This window comes from Aedes albopictus, chromosome 1 (assembly GCF_035046485.1).
Source record: "Aedes albopictus strain Foshan chromosome 1, AalbF5, whole genome shotgun sequence".
Taxonomy (NCBI): domain Eukaryota; kingdom Metazoa; phylum Arthropoda; class Insecta; order Diptera; family Culicidae; genus Aedes; species Aedes albopictus.
The window spans coordinates 49,717,549-49,738,574 of NC_085136.1; the positions used below are offsets into that span (position 1 = coordinate 49,717,549).

At 43.0% G+C, this 21,026-nt stretch overlaps 1 protein-coding gene across 2 annotated transcripts in view; it reads left to right on the plus strand.

Moving 5' to 3' along the window:
• LOC109416133 (uncharacterized) overlaps nucleotides 1–21,026 on the plus strand; it is a 397,844-nt gene that overhangs the window by 25,951 nt on the left and 350,867 nt on the right. Inside the window, exon 2 of one of the 2 annotated variants that reach the window (XM_062844498.1) lies at nucleotides 7,535–8,515. The gene's annotated coding sequence lies outside the window, so the exon portion shown is untranslated. The remainder of the gene's footprint in view (nucleotides 1–7,534; nucleotides 8,516–21,026) is intronic. The other variant, XM_062844497.1, reaches the window with a different exon arrangement.

A 21,026-nucleotide genomic window follows, 5' to 3' on the forward strand; every position in this document is an offset into this window, starting at 1 on the left:
CGGCTGAACTTCTAAACGAATTTCCAAAAGAGCATCTAAAAGAATTCCCTGTTGAACTTTTAGAGGAACGTTTGGGGAAACTCCTGGAAGAATTCCGGAACGAATCTTAGAAGAACTCTTAGAGAAATTGCCGGAGGAACTCATAGAAGAATTCTCGAAGCAAATTCCGGGCATTCCTTGTGCAACTCCCAGAAATATTTTTAGAGCTACTAGTAAAGTAATTGACAGAGGAATTTTTGGAGCAACTCGTAGAGAAATTGCCGAAGAAATTCGAAAAACGAAGGAACTCGTAGAAAAATTACCAGAGGTATTCATAGAAGAGTCCTCGGACGAACTCTTAATGGATTTACCGGAAGAATTTCTTGAGGAATTCCCAACCGGATTTCTAGAGCAACTCCCGATGGAACTCCTAGAAGCATTCCCAAGAAATTCGTGGAGAAATTCCCGAAAGAACTCGTAGAGAAATTCCCGGATGAACTCAGATACTTCTAGATAAATTCCTGGGAGAACTCCTAGAGGAACATTCGGGGTAACTCTTAAAGCAATTCTTGAAGGAATCTCCTGGCATACCCAGTGAAAGTTCTAGAAAAAAACTTATATAGCAACTCCCCAGTGCCTGGGGAACTTCTTCCCGGTGAAACTCGTAAAGGTGTTTCCGAAGATATTCGAACTCCCGGAAGCACTTCTACACGAGTTCCCGGAAGAACTTTTAGAGAAAGTCACGGTGAAACTCTTAGTGTTATTCTCGGAGGATCCCCGAAGGAACTTGTAAGGGAAGCAATTCCCGGAAGAATTCTTAGAGGAAACCCTAGAGAAATTCCCACAGGAACTTCTAGAGGAATGATCGGAGAAACTTCTGGAAAAATTTCCGGCCGAACTTTTAAAGAAACTCCTGGAAGAATTCCAGAAGGAACTGCTACAGAACTTGCCAGAAGAACTCCTAGAGGAGTTACAAGAGAAACTCCTAGAGGAATTATCGGAGGAACTTCCAGTGCAATTTCTATGAACTCTAAAAGGAATTCCCGTAGACATTCGTTAAGGAATTCCCGGATGAACTCGTTGAAGAACTCGTAGAGGAATTCCCGGAGTTGCTCCTAGGGGAATTGTGTGTGTATTTGGTTTTGAAGAGGGACTTTAACCTAGTGGTCATTCGTCCGGATTGATCTCCTAAAGGAATTCTCAGGAAAAACTTCGAGACTTCTAGAAGGATTAGGAGCATCTTCTAAAATAATACCCGGAGTAACTCTTAGAGGAGTTTCCAGAGGAAGTACTACAAAAACTCTCAGTGAAACTTCTGTAGCAATGCCCGAAGAAACTCCTAGAGGTCTTCTCGGAGGAAACCCTCGGATTTCCCGAAGGACCTTCTAGAGCTCCCGGAGGAACTTGCTTGGCGAACCTGCTGGAAGAATCCTCAAAAGAGTTGCTGGAGAAATTGTATCTCTTCTGGAGATGAACACGATTTTTTTTTCAGAACCACCAGCATTTTCTTCAATCTTCGGAGTCCCTAGATTCTTTTTACAGCCATCAGTTATCATCAGGAACCCCCGGTATCTTTGTAAACTCGTTTTAATTCGAAGGACAACCCTTTCACTTTTTTAGAACTGTTATAAATTTGGATCAAAAAATTGACCACTGCTGAAAACGGCCTTACAAATGCTATATATGTAGATGACTCCATTGCTTGAAATATTGTAATGAAATAAATCAAGAAATAATTTAATATATCAAATGAATCAAATGAGATAAATGCTGATATTAGTGCACTTGATAGGTTATTACAAATGAAAACCGTATATTTTAGCTTCAGAATGGTTTTGATGGTCTAGAAAAGCTTTAAGTTATATGACATATGGCCGAACTTATCATCTATGTCTACAAAAACACACTACACCAAGTTTTGATCGTGCAGGATGCTGTGTTACGAGTGTAGATCTGAAGGCCTTAACCACATAATACTGAAAGGAGATTTCAGATATCTCTGATGCTCTGGAAATTTCTCCCCCATGGCTTTCCCTTTGCGTATGTAGCAAATGGGCAAACTCTGATGTTTGTGCACTTCTGTTGATATACCATTTCAAATTGAAACCATATTTCTCAACTACAGAATAGTTCGGATGATCCAGGATGCCTCTGTGATGTGTATACAAGTATCATATGATTCAACTGATCTTCTATGACAACCAAAACGCACTATACCAAATTTGAAATGCACCCGATGCGTTATTACGGGTGTAGATATAAATGCATTAACTCCAGAATGTTTTGAATGGCCTAAGGTATCGCCATTGATGTGCAGGTAGTCTTTCATACTCTGATTTACATGTATGGATCTAATAGGATCTAATGCAATCGGGCCTGACATTCATACATTAGTTTGATATACTATTACAGGTGAATGCCTTACAATCAGAACTCCATAGCTATTTTAAAATTTCTATTTAGGAAACCTTGTAAATTTCTATTTAGGAAACCTTGTGAACCCGGTGTTTGCCACTTTCAGTAAACATGAAATGGCAAACTCGCGTGTCATGCCTCGAGCCTGTGTGCTTGTCAACAACGCAATAGTTGCTACACTCATCTCTGAACTAACCACCAGAGATGTATGTGTTATCACAATTGATGTATCTGTTGGAAAACCTCAACAGGAAATACGTCTATTGTTCTGTGTATTTACCGCATGATGAACCATCCCCTACGGATGCTTTCAAACAAGTCATCGCATACTGCACTTCAAAAGGCCTTCCGCTAATTGTTGGCAGTGATGCTAATGCTCACCATATCATCTGGGGCAGCTCAGACATTAACTTGAGAGGCTCCAGTTTGATGGAGTACTTAAGTAGTACAGATCTTGCATTACTTAACATAGGCAACCGCCCAACCTTCATGGTATCTGCTAGAGAGGAAGTGTTAGATATAACGCTTTGCTCTAGCAGAATTAGTCACGAGCTGACCAATTGGCATGTGTCAGATGAAGAATCTTTATCTGACTATCGCTATATCTTTTTTGAACATTTAAATGTTACTTCGCAAACATTGCATTTCAGGAATCCTCGGTCAACAAACTGGGATCTTTATACTGATTTGGTTGCAGCCAAATTTCATGGATATTCACCATCCATTGACACTCCAAGTGATTTAGATGATGCCGTTGATACTACAACGACCTTCATCATGGAAGCTTTTGAAGAAGCATGCCCTCTACGGTCTGTGAAGATCACAAGAGGAACCCCTTGGTAGAACTCTGATCTGGCGAAACTCAGGAAACAATGTAGAAGAGTTGGAACAGACGACGTTCGGCTGGTTCGGAGGCTTTCAGGTCGGCTCGCAAGGCCTACAGGAAAGCTCTCCGGTATGCTGAACGATCCGGCTGGAAAAACCTTTGTACAAATGTTTCCAGCTTGAGTGAAGTCAGTCGGTTAAACAAAATCCTTGCGAAATCTAAGGATTTCCAAGTGAACGAACTTCGTTTGCCAAATGGCGATCTGACTTCCTCTGATGAGGAAGTTCTGGAATGCTTATTCAGCACACACTTCCCTGGATGTGTGGATATTACATCTTCGGATGATCCTGATGTCTTTTCTTGTAGTTATGATTCTTTAGCTTCGGCTCGGAGTATTGTAACTATAGAATCGATTGAGTGGGCTCTTAATAGCTTTGCTCCTTTCAAATCTCCTGGGGCAGATGGGATTTATCCTATTTTGCTTCAGAAGGGATTTGATTATTTCAAACATGTTTTGAAAAAACTACTTGTTTGCAGTTTTGCTACAGGGTATATTCCCAAATCCTGGAGGGATATTACTGTGAAGTTTATTCCGAAAGTTGGTTGTGCGTCGTATGAAGAATCAAAGAGTTTCAGACCTATCAGTTTGACCTCTTTTCTTCTGAAATGCCTAGAACGCATTGTGGATCATCACATCCGTGATGTTCATCTGGCCAACGTGCCTCTTCATGTGAACCAACATGCCTACCAATCTGAGTCCACTGTGACTCTTTTACACAAGGTTGTTTACGATATCGAGAAAGCATTCGCTCAAAAGCAATCTTGTTTGGGTGTTTTCTTAGATATCGAGGGTGCCTTTGACAACGTGCCTTTCGATGCCATATTGGAAGCCGCACGGAGTCATGGTATATCTCCAATGATTTCCAATTGGATTCACCAAATGCTCAAAAACCGATATCTCGTCTCGACATTGCGTCTAGCAGGGATTAGGAAATTGAGTGTTTGTGGATGCCCTCAAGGGGGAGTCTTATCACCGCTTTTGTGGAATCTCGTAGCAGATACGCTATTGAGGCAACTCAATAATAGCGGTTTTCCTACTTATGGTTTTGCCGACGACTACCTAACATTGTTAGTTGGTATGTGCATCAGCACCCTTTTCGACCTGATGCAAAACGCCCTTCAGGTAGTTGAGGGTTGGTGTCGCCAATATGGCCTTTCGGTTAATCCGAGTAAAACATCTATTGTTCTTTTCACGGAAAGGCGAAACCGTAATGGCGTTCGACCTTTGCGTCTCTTTGATTCTGAAATCGATGTGACTGAACAGGTAAAGTACGTTGGAGTCATTCTTGATTCCAAGCTTTCCTGGACACCTCACATTGAGTTCAGAATAAAGAAAGCTTGTATGGCCTTCGGGCAATGCCGGCGTACTTTTGGTACAACTTGGGGTCTAAAACCCAAGTATATCAAATGGACTTACACAACTGTGGTTCGGCCAATATTGGCTTATGGATGTCTTGTGTGGTGGCAAAAGGGCGAAGTGAGAACGGTCCAATCAAAATTAGGCCATCTCCAAAGGATGTGCTTAATGGCGATGTCTGGAGCGTTCTCTTCAACTCCCACGGCAGCGCTCGAAGTTCTCTTTGACGTTGCCCCACTACACATTCATCTCAAACAAGAAGCACTTTCTTGCACTTACCGTCTACGGGTACTCGGTCTACTAGAGGAAACTCCTGTGAACCGCACATCAACACACACCTCGTTGTTTCCACTTTTGGTGAATTGGGACAAAATTGTCCTTGCTCCAAGTGATCTTACAATTGCTTGTAATTTTCCATATAGGACATTTTCCACGAAATTCGCTTCCCGGGAAGAGTGGACATCTGGTTATCTGGAAAGAAGTATTTCAGACGGCATCGTATGTTACACTGATGGCTCCCTTCTCGAAGGTCGAGCAGGTGCTGGTGTTTATTCTCGTGAGCTAAGGCTGTATCAGTCTTACTCACTTGGTAGACACTGCACCGTTTTTCAGGCCGAAATCTTTGCTCTTATGTGCGGAGTGCAATCAGCACTTCAGCAGCACGTAATGGGCAAAGTAATATACTTCTGTTCAGATAGCCAGGCTGCTATTAAAGCACTTGCTTCGGCCAACTCCAGGTCGAAGATAGTTATCGCTTGTCGAACTCAAATCGAGGAGCTGAATTCAGCAAACGCTGTTCACCTTCTATGGGTACCTGGTCATTCTTCCATCGCTGGAAATGAATTGGCTGATGAGTTAGCTCGCTCTGGAGCATCACATGACTTCATTGGCCTTGAGCCAGCTATTCCGATATCGAAGTGTTGGATTAAGCTTCAGATTCACACCTGGGCTGTCACTCAACACAGACAATATTGGAATAGTTTGGAGTCATGTCGTCAAACCAAATTGTATAGTGCTGAGCCATCTCTACGGGTGGCGAAGTATCTAACTAATCTGTCTAAGCAGAATTGCAGCATGCTCGTCAAAGCATTGACTGGCCACTGCCGACTCAGCTATCACATGGCGAATATTCAGCAAGCTGATTCATTTGCCTGTGATAGCTGTGAATCCGATTATGGAACTTCGTATCATTTGATATGTAACTGTCCAGTTTTCGCGCAACTGCGTTTCCGAGTATTCGGTAAACACTTATTAAGTGAAACTGACTTCAGAAACCTGAATCTTCAGGATATTCTGTTGTTCTTAACCCGCTGTGGTAAAGAGCTATAGGCTCTCTTTCGCTTTATGCGTTATTACAGTGCCCTTTTCAGGGCGCTGTTTGAACCCATTGTGGTACGCTTGTGCGTTAGTACCCTCTTCCAGGGTATTTTTCCTATTTCCCTACCTGTCCCTATGCCCATCCAAATCCTTTTTCCTTCCTTTTCCCTCAGGTAGATGATGAAATAGGCTGTTATTTTGGCGATGGCACAAATGTCCCAAATGGAGGATAACGTGCCTCTGGAGCCGGCCTTCTGATACCTGCTATGCATCGGCTGGTAGTCAGGATATGTGAGAATAAGAGAACTTCAGAGCGATCACCATTTTGAATGCCACCTACAAAGTGCAATCGCAGATCAGCTTCAGTCGTGAGCCACCTAAATCAAATGAGTTTGTAGGAAGAACTCAAGCCGGCGTTATCGACGGCCGGTCGACAACGGACCAGATCTTCACCGTATGGCAAATCCTCAAGAAATGTCGAAAATACCAGGTGCCAACACTTCATCTATTCATCGACATCAAGACACATACAACAGTGTAAACCGTACACTCAGCGAAGTAAACTACCAAAATTTATCAAAATACCTTATGAAATTTAGCCATAACTGTAAAATATGGATGCCATAAGAATACCTTATGAAAATTAAACATGCTTATTATGACTTAATTACATAAGATAAACTTATGAAAAGAGCAGAAAAATGTAAAATGATGCAGACTGGAATCGATCCATGAACGTCGAGATCACTGAGCTCGTGCCCAACCCACGCCGCTATCGACGCTTGACAGGCCCGGATTAAGGATTGTGGGGACCTGGGGCCCGGGCGGGTGTGAAGGCCCCTCGGAGGTGAGCCATAGGTTCCCAAACTTTCAGGTGCGCGACTCCCCTTTGCCAGCCGACGTACTTTTCGCGACCCACCGTAGAAATTCTCTCATTTGTGGTCTGTAACAGAGGAATATTTGACTGTCCCTCGCGGCCCCCTGGATAAAGGCCGGCGACCCCCTGGGGAGTCGCGACCCACAGATTGGGAAACCATGCGATGAGCAATACAGTTTTCCTTTGTTTTTGAGTAGTACTTGAACCAAAAATGGTTATTGGGGGGGCCCTAAAATGTGGGGGCCCGGGGCCCTGGTCCCCCCGGTCCCCCCTTAGATCCGGTCCTGACGCATGAGAATATCGTGGTGCAAAATGTGTATAAAAGCCAAACTGTGAGTCGCTTTTGCGTCATAAACCGACCTTATGAAATTCAATCTAGCCGTTATGAATTGTTTAAGACCATTTCATTACTTAGACCTTATGATAATCTTAGGTTTATTTTATGGGATTTTATGGGAAGCTGACCAGACTAATCAAAGCAACAAACGACAGTGCACAACTGCGTTGGGCGTGAAAGGAGAAACTGTATACTATGTGATCGGCTGGGAATCGAACTCGGGGCCCTTATACATGATTCATTTATACAAAAATCGCATTGCGAGTCAATTTGTAACTTCGCAGATAACAAACCTTAGAAGGTACAAGAAATACGAACTCGATTATAATTTCAAATTATTTTTCCTTCCTTCTCTTCTCATTCCAGGGATTGAAATTTTCCAGGTAACGACCAAGTGAACAAAAAAATCGACTAAAACAAAAGAAAACCTTGTTAAGCGGGGAGTGCTGCTGCAATTGATTGTGTCTGCGATTTTTTCTTCCTGTGACAAATACCCGGTGCCCCCGTCCGTAGTCTGTAGTGACAGCTCGTGAATTGTTTGGTAGTGTCTTCTTAAGTCGGAAGAACAACCGAAGAGAAAAGTATTAAAAAAGTATTAAAAGAAAAATAAAAATATCTATTAAAGTTTAGAGCACAGCCTGCTGCTTGCCAAGGCAGCATTTTCGTTTGGATCGGAATCTCGTCGTCGTCGTCTCGTCGAGTGAAATGCCGTAGTCGTTCAGCGAGGACGTCGCGACGCCACCGGTGATGGGCGCCCTGAGAAGCAATGGGAAAAATGAAGAAAAATGTTTGGATCGCGCGCGCGTTATATAACTACTAAAATAGAATCCATCAGCCAGCGGCGGCAACAACGGCAGCAGCGTTGTCACTCGGGTGTGTTGTAGCAGAGTGCTCGCATCGTCCTCGCAACCCGTTTCGTGGCCCGTTCCGCGTTTTGGGGGGAACAGTCGGCGGCAGACGAGCGAGAGCGTCGCGGTCCGTTGAATCTGTGTGGCCTCCTGGCCGCCTGGCCACGCCAATGTGAGCGTGTGAGTTTCAGTGTCTCGTGTGTGAGCAACCGTGCGCTCGCGAGGTCGTAGCAGGCGGAGGTGGTGGGCGACTACTCAGATGACGCTGGCTGGCTGCTGTGTAGTCTACAGTGGTTGACATGACTACCACGTTGCTGTCGTTGTCGTTGTCGTCGTCGTCGTCGTAGTTTGCTACGATGAGTGGAAATGCCTACGGCAAAATGATAAATAATTTCTGAGATTATGCTTTGAAACGAGCAAGAACAAGAAGAAACATCAGTGAAGCGCTTCTCGGACACAAATCGGAAAGAAAATCATCCACACTTTTTATTCTCTTGCGGTAAGTGTCGATTTCATACATGCGAATGAAAGATAATTGAATTGTTTCCGATTGAATGTGGGGAAAGAGACTTTTAAATGACGATTTTGACAAGCAAATCGAAGATCAAAGCGATTTACTCCCACGTGACACACAGATTGTCCCCATGGTGAAAAATTTTGCGTTTTAGTCAATTTGATGAATTCGCTTTCGAAGAGCAATTTGGAAAGCTGGCACAATATTGACTGTGGTCTTGGTAAAAGGAAAGAATCTCAATCAAAGGATGTCAGCACAGCACGATAGAGGAAGATAAGATTCTTGTTTCTTGAAAGTCGTCTCATGGGGTGCTTTGATGCTTGCCGGAAATCTGACGTCTTGTGATGGAATGTGTTTGTTGTAGGAGTGTTTCTTTTTCCTGGTACGTACTGCATCATGGGCACGTAAGATAGGGAAAAAATGCAGAAAAAAATCAACCTTACATTACATCGTTGTCTTTATTGGATTCAAAGAACTTGCATCTTATTGCCTGTCGAAGAATTTTTCTTTTCTTTTATCGATTTTTGATCAAGTTCATTTCTATCAATAGTGCGTCGATTGCCTTTGAACTTTTCATATCGGATAATGAGCACTTCGCAGATTGCAAGTTAGGTATAAAGTGTAACACCGGTAACGCCTCCCAAACAAGTCAAATGGAACTGTTACTTTTCTGCGCGAAAAAATAGTCCGTCCTCCGTAAAGTTCGATAGCCACTTGCGTAGATAGATCCCATCCATCAAAAGAGTGTACGAGTTTGACCTTTGTCGCTATCTCCTCTACACTATCTACACTTGTATTTGTATGGCATTGTAAACGTAGCCTTTTGTTTGGTATTTGTTGGACCACTGTTCAATTACACTCTACTCTACAATAATGCGCAACACTTGGCACTGAAAACGTCAAACAGCCATTGGATAACTCTCCCGGGCCGGAACACAATAGTACCTCCATAGTACCTTCATCATGGAAGCTTTTGAAAAAGCTTGACCTCTGCGGTCTGTGAAGACCACAAGAGGAACCCCTTGGTGGAACTCTAATCTGGCGAAGCTCAGGAAACAATGTAAAAAGAGTTGGAACACGACGACGTTCTGCTGGATCGGAGGCTTTCAGGTCGACTCGCAAGGCCTACCAGAAAGCTCTTCGGTCCGCTGAACGATCCGGCTGGAAAAACCTTTGTACAAATGTTTCCAGTCTGAGTGAAGCCAGTCGGTTGAACAAAATCCTTGCAAAACCTAAGGATTTTCAAGTGAACGAACTTCGTTTGCCAAATGGTGATTTCACTTCCTCTGATGAGGAAGTTTTGGAATGTTTATTCAGTACACACTTCCCCGGATGTGTGGATATTACATCTTCGGATGAACCTGATGTCTTTTCTTGTAGTTATGATTCTTTAGCTTCGGCTCGGAGTATCACAACTTTAGAATCGATTGAATGGGCACTTAATAGCTTTGCTCCTTTCAAATCTCCTGGGGCAGATGTTATTTATCCTATTTATCTTCAGAAGGGATTCGATAATTTCAGACCTATAAGTTTGACCTCTTTTCTTCTAAAATGCTTAGAACGTCTTGTCGATCATCACATACGTGATGTTCATCTGGCCAATGTGCCTCTTCATGTGAACCAACATGCTTACCAATCTGGAAAGTCCACTGTGACTCTTTTACACAAAGTTGTTTACGATATCGAGAAGGCATTCGCTGAAAAGCAATCCTGCTTGGGTGTTTTCTTAGATATCGAGGGTGCCTTTGACAACGTGCCATTCGATGCCATATTGGAAGCCGCACGGGGTCATGGTATATCTCCAATGATTTCCAATTGGATTCACCAAATGCTCAAAAACCGACATCTCTTCTCGACATTGCGTCAAGAGGCGATTAGGAAATTGAGTGTTTGTGGATGCCCTCAAGGGGGAGTTTTATCACCACTTTTGTGGAATCTCGTAGCAGATACGCTATTGAGGCAACTCAATAATAGCGGTTTTCCTACTTATGGTTTTGCCGACGACTACCTAACATCGTTAGTCGGTATGTGCATCAGCACCCTTTTCGATCTGATGCAAAACGCTCTTCAGGTAGTTGAGGGTTAGTGTCGCCTATATGGCCTTTCGGTAAATCCGAGTAAAACATCTATTGTTCTTTTTACGGAAAGGCGAAACCGTAATGGCGTTCGACCTTTGCGTCTCTTTGATTCTGAAATCGATGTGACTGAACAGGTAAAGAACATTTGAATCATTCTTGATTCCAAGCTTTCCTGGAGACCTCATGTTGAGTTCAGAATCAAGAAAGCTCGTATGGCCTTCGGGCAATGCCAGCGAACCTTTTTTGGTACAACTTGGGGTCTAAAACCCAAGTATATCAGATGGATTTACACAACTGTTGTTCGTCCAATATTGGCCTATGGATATCTTGTGTGGTGGCAAAAGGGGGAAGTGAGAACGGTTCAATCAAAGTTAGGCCATCTCCAAAGGATGTGCCTAATGGCGATGTCTGGAGCGTTCTCTTCAACTCCCACGGCAGCGCTTGAAGTTCTCTTTGACGTTGCCCCATTACACATTCATCTCAAACAAGAAGCACTTTCTTGCACTTATCGCCTATGAGTACTCGGTTTACTGGAGAAAACTTCTGTGAACCGCAGTTCAACACACACCTCGTTGTTTCCACTTTTGGTGAATTGGGACAAAGTTGTCCTTGCTCCATGTGATCTTACAATTGCTTGTTATTTTCCATATAGGACATCTGGTTATCTGGAGAGAAGTATTTCAGACGGCATCGTATGTTACACTGATGGCTCCCTTCTCGAAGGTCGAGCAGGTGCTGGTGTTTATTCTCGTGAGCTAAGGCTGCATCAGTCTTATTCACTTGGTAGATACTGCACCGTTTTTCAGGCCGAAATCCTTGCTCTTATGTGCGGAGTGCAATCAGCACTTCAGCAACACGTAATGGGCAAAATAATATACTTCTGTTCAGATAGCCAGGCTGCTATTAAAGCACTTGCTTCGGCCAACTCCAGGTCGAAGATAGTTATCGCTTGTCGAACTCAAATCGAGGAGCTGAATTCAGCAAACGCTGTTCACCTTGTACACGCTAAGAAAATGTTACTCTAAAATGAGTAAGATTCACACAAAACTGAGCTAAACTGGAACAGCTCAAAAAATGAGTAAATTGCATTTCCAGCGATAGCGCTAGACCAAGTGCAAAAATCCAACTGGTTTAAGCCGTATAATATTCTTCGCATCATCAAGAATATTATACGGCTTAAACAGATGAGATTTTCGCACTTTGGCCAGCGCTATCGATGGAAAAAAAATTTACTCAATTTTGAGTTGTCCCACTTTAGCTCGAAAATGAGCGAATTTTCTGACCGTGTATGGGTACCTGGCCATTCTTCCATCGCTGGAAATGAATTGGCTGATGAGTTAGCTCGCACTGGAGCATCACATGACTTCATTGGCCCTGAGCCAGCTATTCCGGTATCCAAGTGTTGGGTAAAGCTTCAGATTGACACCTGGCCTGCCACTCAGCACAAACAATACTGGAATAGTTTGGAGTCATTTCGTCAAACAAAATTGCATTGTACTGAGCCATCTCCAAGGGTGGCGAAGTATCTTACAAATCTGTCAAAGCAGAATTGCAGCATGCTGGTCAAAGCATTGACTGGCCACTGCCGACTAAGCTATCACATAGCGAATATTCAGCAAGCTGATTTATTTGCCTGTGATAGCTGTGAATCCGATTATGGAACTTGTACAGTTTTTGCGCAACTGCGTTTCCGAGTACTCGGAAAACACTTATTAAGTGAAACTGACTTCAGAAACCTAAATCTTCTGGACGTTCTGCTGTTCTTGAGCCGCTGTGGTAAAGAGCTATAGGCTCTCTTTACGCTTTATACGTTATCACAGTGCCCTTCTCAGGGCGCTGTTTGAACCCATTGTGGTACGCTTATGCGTGTATGACGATCCTATTCCCTTACCTGTCCTTTCCCCTGCCCTATCCTTTTTCCTTCCCTTCTCCGTCAGGTAAATGATGAATAGGCTCGTGTTCATGGCGATGGCACAAATTTCCCAAATGGAGGAGAACGTGCCTCTGGAGCCGACCTACTGATACCTGATACCTCCATAGAAGCCCCTCAAATCGTTGACAGACTGGCATTGTGGTGTTCTCTGCATAATCTGCTTCGCTCGTTTAATTTCTGGTTACTCCAGGCGTGGCATGGTATCCACCCCTAGACCTTCCACAGAATAGAACTCCTTCACTAGATCCGGTAGACTTGCTAGGTCATTCGCAGATACTCGCAGATGTGAAACCTCTGCACTCCGTACACTGTCCTATCGAGCCGTATTCACACCTTCAACATGATCGCAACGTGTTTTGTTTTATCGTTTACGACGAGAATCTGAGGGAGAGCGTCTTCGTATTCCATTATCGGTAGGCCTTCCAGTAGGGGAAAGCCCTGAGCGTTACATATCGCGGCGAATGTGAATTAAATCTGTCCGTTTCCCCATGAAATCTCTGGTGCCAGAGCTGAGACTCTGCTTCAACACGCTTCACATTAGCTGTACATTGCAAGCAAAGCGGTGGGATTTCTGCTTAGACATCCAGTTGCCTTATGATCTGCTTGTCTGCAAACGTCCTCGCAGAACCATCATCCAAGATTCCTCAGGATGCTACGAACTGATTGTTGCCGTATAGTTTTACTGGGATGATACGAAGCAGCACGATCGTGTCAACCATTGGTGTCGAAAGGAATGGTGCCGAAGCTGGTATCTGTCGAGTTCTGCATGGGCGTTTGCCATGCAGACCTGCCCTGGTTAGTTCTAGTGTTCTTCTAGCAACTTCCTGACAAATGAACAGTTACACGATATCCAGGGTCTCGTACTTCTCCTTCACTGATGCCTTCAGTGCTTTCTCTGTGAAGTGCGCCCCATAAAATCTTTTGTCCTTGACATCTTTCGTTCCTCGCTGCCACTGTTGCTTCAGATTGTAGTGTAGAGTTACATCCGTTATTCGTACCAGAGTAGTCATATACTGCGACCATTTCCGAATGTTTACTTCCACACACCGTTTCTCATACAGCGACCAGTTCAACTTTATGCTAGTGAGCAGCTTATCCACCGTATTATTACTCCGGTCTTTCGTATAACATCGAGAATGGCAATGCAGTGGCAATAGTAGTCAACTGCGTAACGCTCATAGTATGTTTCTCTTCAAATATTGTTGCAACCTAGTTAAACACTCTGTATTGGATATCCACACGTATGTGTTGTGTTGGTATACGAGCTGATGAACAGCAGTCAATTCCCTGGGTTTCCGATGAACGTCAACAGCTCTATGATGCAAAATCTCCTCTTGCATACTGCACGGAGCTATCTGGATTCGTCATTCTCTAGGACGTGGGATCGTAGCTTGGATCCTAGTCGCCTCTGTGAGAACTGCCATAAAGTCCCATGAAGTACCAAGGATTATGATTAAGTGGCTTTGAGCTTCTTGGGTTATTGCGAAGTTTTACAGAATTCCTTGGTTTACCATAACCATGGTCCGTCTTAATTTTTTTTAGAAAGCGCTGAAAGTATCCTACCACGTAAGTCTGGCTCCTGGACAACTGTGCAATAGGCCATTTTACGAGCCATTTTTATGAATGAAATTTTGACAGGAGGTGGCGTCCTTACCCGTAAAGTGGCTCATTTTGAGTCAGGGTTTATTGCCCGTTGTGAAGATTTATAGATTCAGACGCAAATAAATGATTAGGCGCATTTTCAGCGTAGGTGCGTTAGAAATGCTTGTTTACAATGTAAAACTAGCACCAAATGTGTACCTAACAACACAGCGTAAAATATTCACCAGGACGCGGTCTGGTTTTATATCTGTGAGCCCACGCAAGAAAAATCCACGCAACTAATTTTCGCGCAGGAGTCTAAACAGGTGGAATCTCCGCAATACTAACGGAATTTTACTTGCCGAGGAGGGTTTGTTGTTCAATTCGAGAAGTAGACAGTGAATGTGTGAGCGGCTAGATTCGGAAGATTCCTTGCATCGATCAAGGCTGTCTAGAACTCTGTTGAAGCGGGAGGTTTTCCAAAGGTTCATGTAAGGAACGGCGAGCTCGTTGCCCGGTATCTTCGTGGGCTTCAGTTACACAACAATCAGCGTCTTCGGTCCGAGCTACATCGTACCCTACAGCCCAACTGACCATCTGGAACTGAATTTACTTCATCGATTCCAGTGATCAGTGCTACGATGCGATGGTACGACAGACATCAGCAAATTTGATCACTGTGGAACGTCGCAACAATCATGGCATTAGATTCGTCCTGGGCGTTCACGAGTACTCGCTGTCCATAGTGTTCAGTACGTCCTCTTCGGGCAATCGAGGTCTTCGAGAGAACATATTCACCTCGAACGAAACGGAATACTATAAAGCAAATCAGTTCAGGATCCGGCTGGTGGGACAATACTTTGGAGGCCGAGGGACATTGACGGTGGTACCGTTGTAGACCGAGCTCATGGACGTGACGTTGATGATCGACCATGAGGTGAAGTTGGCACCACGATGCCACAAGTGCGTGCTGCGGGAAATGCAAACCATGCGGCTAAAGCAGAAGATGGATGGCGCTTATGTATGTCTGGGCATCGATGGAGAATCTCTGGAAAGTATGTCCAGAGAGTTTCGAAGAATCTTTCTACGAGTTTTCCAGGAAATTTCCACGGAAAAACGTAATGGAGATTGCGGAAAGTCTCTACAAAGATTTTGGGATATTTATCTACGAAGATTATGGGCGATATTTACGGAGTTTTCTTGAAATCTCCAGGGAGGTTTCGAAAAATCGTTATAGAGAAGCAAATCCGTGCACAAAAAAGGCGACAAAGGAGGGGTTTTTCATAATTTTTGCAAGGGGTGGAGGGGCGCCTAGTGTATGGAACATCGATGATGAGAGGGGTTTAACCCCCAAAACCCCTCCCTTGTACACGGGCTTGTGGAGAAGCAGGAGAACCTCTACGGAGATTTTCAACAGAGACTGCGAGGAATTTCTATAGAGATTGTGAAAAATCTTTACGTATATTTCAGGAAACCTCCGATGAGATTTTGAAGAATCTTTACAGATCTTCTTAAAATATTTCATAGAAACTTTTCAGAGCTTCTTGATAATATTTTCGGAATTCGTGGAGAGTCCATTCTGAGTTTGTGATTGTTTGTTTCCAGGGAGTCTCTTGAATGCCGCCGGATGATTTCAAGGAAACACCATCACATTTAAGATAATATACAATCAACAATAGTACGCCACAATACTCGGTTCGAGGCTGCCGTTCTCCATCCTCGGTTATGCCCAATGTTCGCCAGATCACACTCCACCTGGTCCGTTGTGCTCCACGCCTTCTTATGCCAACCGAATCGGTAGCTGATACTAACTTTCCAGAATTGTTTTCCGGCATTCTTGTTTCATGCCCTGTCCACCGTACCTTTCTGGCTTTGGCCACTTTCTAGATGCTGGGTTCGCTGTAGAGTGCAGCGAGCTCGTGCTTCATCCTTCGTCACCGTTCACCGTTCGTCCTTAGTACGCGTCTCTCGAAAACACCCAGTGTTTGCAGGTCTTTCTTCGAGCATGAGCAAGATAATCTCTCTGGAGCTTTCTGAGGATCTCTCCGAAGTCTTCAGAGATTTTGGAGAATCATCGAGATTCCTGGAGAATCTTTCCAACAGAAAGGCTCTTACTAAAAAAAATCTAAGAATCTCACCGAGCTTTTTGAGTAAACTTGCCGGAGCTTTCGAGGAATCTCTTCGGAGATTCGGCATAATTTCTCAGAATTTATCCGAGAGATTCTGGGTAATGCAAGGAGTAATCATATTATGGGACTCTTTAGAATCTCTACGGAGTCACTCAGGAGCACCTGGAGCTGAATCTGGAGTGTTTCCGTATAAATTTCCAAAGTTTGTGAAAAATCTTCTCGGAATTTTTGGAAAGTTGCCTTGGATTTTCTGGAGAATTTATCCGAAGTGTCTGGATATTGTCTCCAAAGTTTCTGGATAGTCTCTCTGGAGTTTCCGTAGGATTTTTTTTTCTGAATATCTCTCTGGAGTTTCTAGAAGGTTTACGTAGTTGTCATTTTTCCTGGAGAATCTTTTTGGAGTTTCCGGTCAATCTCTGTTACCGGTCAATTGCTTACGGCAGAATCTTTTCTTTGTTTCATGAGATTCTATGAGGTTACCGAGCAATGTTACGGGGGTTTCTATTTCCGTAGTTTCCAGATAGCCTCTATGCAGTTTCCTGAGTTCCAAAACGTTTTCGTAGTTTCTGAAACTGCTTGTGAACGTTTTAAAAGAATTTTCATGAGATTATGAAGAATCTTCTCAGAGTTATTGGAGAATCTTCTTGAAGTTACTGGAGCATTTCTCTCAACTTTCTTGATAATCGCTCTATAGTTTCTGAAGAATCTTCAGAAATTGCTCAGAAATCTCTTAGAAGCTTCCAGAAAATTTCAAAGAAATCGCTCCGGAGTTTCTGGATAATCTCCATAAAGTTTCATGCTAAATTTCTGATATTGGACAAACACTGCCCAGAATACTGGAAATAGTGTTCCAAGTTGGTTGAGAATGTTTATGTAGTTTCTGAAAAATAACTATTTTTCTAGAGATTTCGGAGATTTTATTCGGAGTTTCTGGAGAATGTCTCTGAAGTTTCCAGAGCAAATGATTCGTCGAATGTTTTGGAGGGTATTTGAGATACTTTGAGGTTTGTGGAGAATTTCACTGGAGTTCCCAGGCGATCGTTTTGAAAAATTCTGAAAATCTCTCCGGAGTTGCTGGAGCTTATGGAGAGTCTCTATGGAGTTTCCGGACAATTTCTTAGAAGTTTTAAGGGCGAATGGGACGGTCGAGGAAATATCCGCCATTGCTCTGTTGCTAGTAAGATGGTAATCTCAGATTCTTCTACATATTTTGCAACAAAAACCTATCTGATTGGTTTTCAGCATCTTCAGTGCAATAGAACTCGAGATTATCATCTTCAAAATCGTGAGGCAAATTGTTAGAAAGAGAGGCAAGATAGGAAAAATAACACGGCGTTCCGTTTCACCTTAAGATAATCTCTCCGGAGTTTTTGGTGAACCCGTCTGAAATTTCATGAAAAATCTCTGTTACCAGACAATACTGAGAGTTTGTTGAGAACCTTATCAAAGTTTCTGGAGAATAGCTTCAGTTTCTGAACTATTCCTCCGAAGATTATTGATAAACTTTTCAAAGTTTTGCGAGAATATTTTTAAAGTTTCTGAAGAATCTTTTTGTTGATCCGTGAGAATCTATGAAGTTATCAGACAATATCTTTGAGCTGCATTCTCTCTGTTTTTTTTCGGATAATCTTCCAATAATTCCCAATGAGTAGTTTCCAGATAACTTCTACGGGGTTTCCAGCATATCCAGCATGTCGCATTTTTTGCCGAAGTTTCAGTAGAACCTTAAAGGGGCTTCTAGAAAATATCTCCAAAGTTTTTTGGAGAGTTTCTAGAGGTATGTGTAGAATCTCTCTGAAGTTCCTTTGGGATCGTTCAGAAAATTTCTCTGAGGCTGGGGATGAACCAGCCTCGGGCTGAATTTCCCTATATTAAAAAATCAATAATAATAATAATCTCTGGAGCTGTTGGAGGATCTCCGTAGCTGCTGGAGAGTCTCTCCGAAGGATCCAGAAAGTTTCATCAAAGTTTCTAGAAAATGTCTCCAGAGTTTCTGGGTAACTTTTTTTAGGTTTCTTGACAGTCTCTGTTACTGTCAAGAATACTGAATATTGTTGAAGAATTTCTCCTAGGGGGGCATCCATTAAGTACGTCACGCTCATAGGGGGGAGGGGGGGGGGGGTTCAGGAAAGTGTGACAAGTAATGCATTGGGTATACGAAAAACCCGTACGAAGGGGGGAGGGGGGGTCTAAAATTCCCAAATTTTGCGTGACGTACTAAAAGGATGCCCCCTAGGTAATCTCTCTGGAGTTTCCGGAAAATCTCCTCAGAGTTCCCCTGGCTAGGTTGCAGATAGTCTTTACGGAGTTGTGTTTTCGGCAAGAATCTTCGAAGATTCTGAGATTTATTGCCGGAGTTGTAGAATAATCGTAGAAGGGTCTCTGAAGAATATCTCCGAAGTGTTTGTGGAGAATTTTTCAGGAGTATCTCTGGGATCGTTCTGAAAATTGCTGAAAATCTCTCTGGAGTTTCTGGACAATCTCCGTAGTTTCTGGTGCTTATAAACAGTCTCTCTGGAGTTTCCCAACAATTTCTCCAGAGTTTCAGGAGAACCTCTGTTAGTTTTGGGACAATCGATGAGGTCCTGGCGTTGCTGGATAATCTCCATAGATTCCGGAAAATCTTCCTCAAGTTTCACATAAACTCTCAATAGTTTATAGATATTCTCTACGAAAATGCCGGCAAGTATCTTCGGAATTGCCGAAACTCTTCTGGAGTTTCCGAAGATTTTTTCAAGAGTTTCTAAAGAACACCTGCGGTGTTTCATCAGAGCATCTTCGAAATTGCTACAGGATCTCTGTGGCGCGTACAAAAACACCATCATGGAGTTTTTTTTTATGAGAATCTTACTGTAGTTTTCGAAGATTTTTTACGGAGTTAATGGAGAATCTCTCCAGTGTTTCAGAAGAATTGCTTTCTGCAGAATCTCTCCGAAGTGTCTAATGCATGAAACTCCGTATAATTTCCTCAGCACTCTTCGAGAGCTTCCAAACGATCTCTGTGAAGTTTCCGGAAAATTTCTCCAGAGTTTTATGTGAATATCACTGGAGTTTCCGGAGAACTTTTTAAAGGGCTCTGTGAAATGATAAATGATTTGTGGGGAATTTCTGATAGTACTTACAACATAGAAAAGCTTACGAGAACTTGTCCACGGGTGTTTGAAGTTGTGTAGGTCTATGTTATTTTATGCAGTATCAAAATTTAGCATGACATATCCTTAAGGGTCACATGAAGAAAAGCTTGTACCCATCTTTTTTGGTTGCACATGTAGGAATTTCCAATTTGAACTGGCATTGAACAACCCAGTTTCAAAAACAGCGTAGGAACGACCCCGTCAAACAATTGCACACACATTTCCTCACTCCATTCCGCGTTTCAGGAAATTGGGTGAAAATTAGGAAAAGCACCGTGTTGTTGCACTCACTTTCGCAACGTGGTGGTTCCGACTGGACTTTATTACACACTGTCGTTGTCGACGTCGTCGCCGTCGTCAGGTCTGGCAAAAACGAGGGCGTCGTCTTTGTTCCCACCATTTATGGTTCAGACTCCGGACTCCCTGGCCCATGTACTGTACAATACGGCGAAAATTTATTTCATATTACTTGAGCCCGTCTTTTGCGCTCGTTTCCCGGCCGAAATAATGGCTCGGAACGGAATGGATTTTTAATGCTGTTGAAATTGGTGTTTTTATTTTTCATACCGTCCGTACTTGCCGTAGATTGCCGTGGTCGTGGTAGGCGCGCATAAATTTCCCCGTTGGATGGCGCACACAAGGGCCGATGCCATGACATGCCTCCAAGCCTGTGGGAGGATAGAGGGCATAGCAGTTTTTTTTTGTAAAAGAGGGAGAGAATCGATCAAAGGCAGCGCGCAGCTGATGTCGCATTCCATGTTGTCGGCGGGTCGAGGGGCACGCTAGGATGATTGATTGCAAAATCAGTTTGGCCAGAAGGTGCAAAGTTTGCGAGAATTCAGTGAGGCTTGTAGGTGTTCTCTGGAATCATTTGATTTATTGTGAACTTCGGTGGGCGCTAGATTAAATAAATGGATGACATGTTTTCACAGTTTATCAAACACACTTTAGTGATGCGGGAGTACACAGGTATTGTGTTGGAGTATGATTTACCGCTTTACAGTACCAGCAGATCAGCTAAAGTTTCACAAGATTTCATCCAGATATCCGTTGGTATCTTGGTTGGTATTTACAGATATCTTCAGTGTACAAATGCTGATAAACTCACATTATTCAGCTGAATGCTGATCAATGTAGATTAGGAAATTTATGATGCATTCACTGGCAAATTGCAGCATGAATACATCACTGTGTTAGCAAGAGTTTATACGGATGTTTGTTGTAGGGGAATAGTTATGGCAGCACGAGCAGATTGTTCAACCTTTGTAGTATTGAAAATATCCTTTGTACAAAAATGCACGAGTTTTATTGTTTTTTTTTTCTGTAGTCTACACTTCAATATTTGGAAGTATTCATTATTATTCTACCGATATTCAAGAAAAAGGGCTATATGATTCCACACAATAAATATTTTAACTACAGAGCTCCAGGATGGCCATATTTTTTAATTTTGTTTTCTCCTTCCTAAGTATAAAATTCCATCTAAGCGAAAGAAAATCACTCATAAGATATTTTCGCTTTTTTGCTAACGGGCTTGGTGGTCTAGTGGCTACCGCTTCCTCGGTTCAAGACCTGGCCCGTCCCTTTCCTCCCACTTTGTATCTTTTTTATCTACTTTCTCTCTCTCTCTCTCTCTCTCTC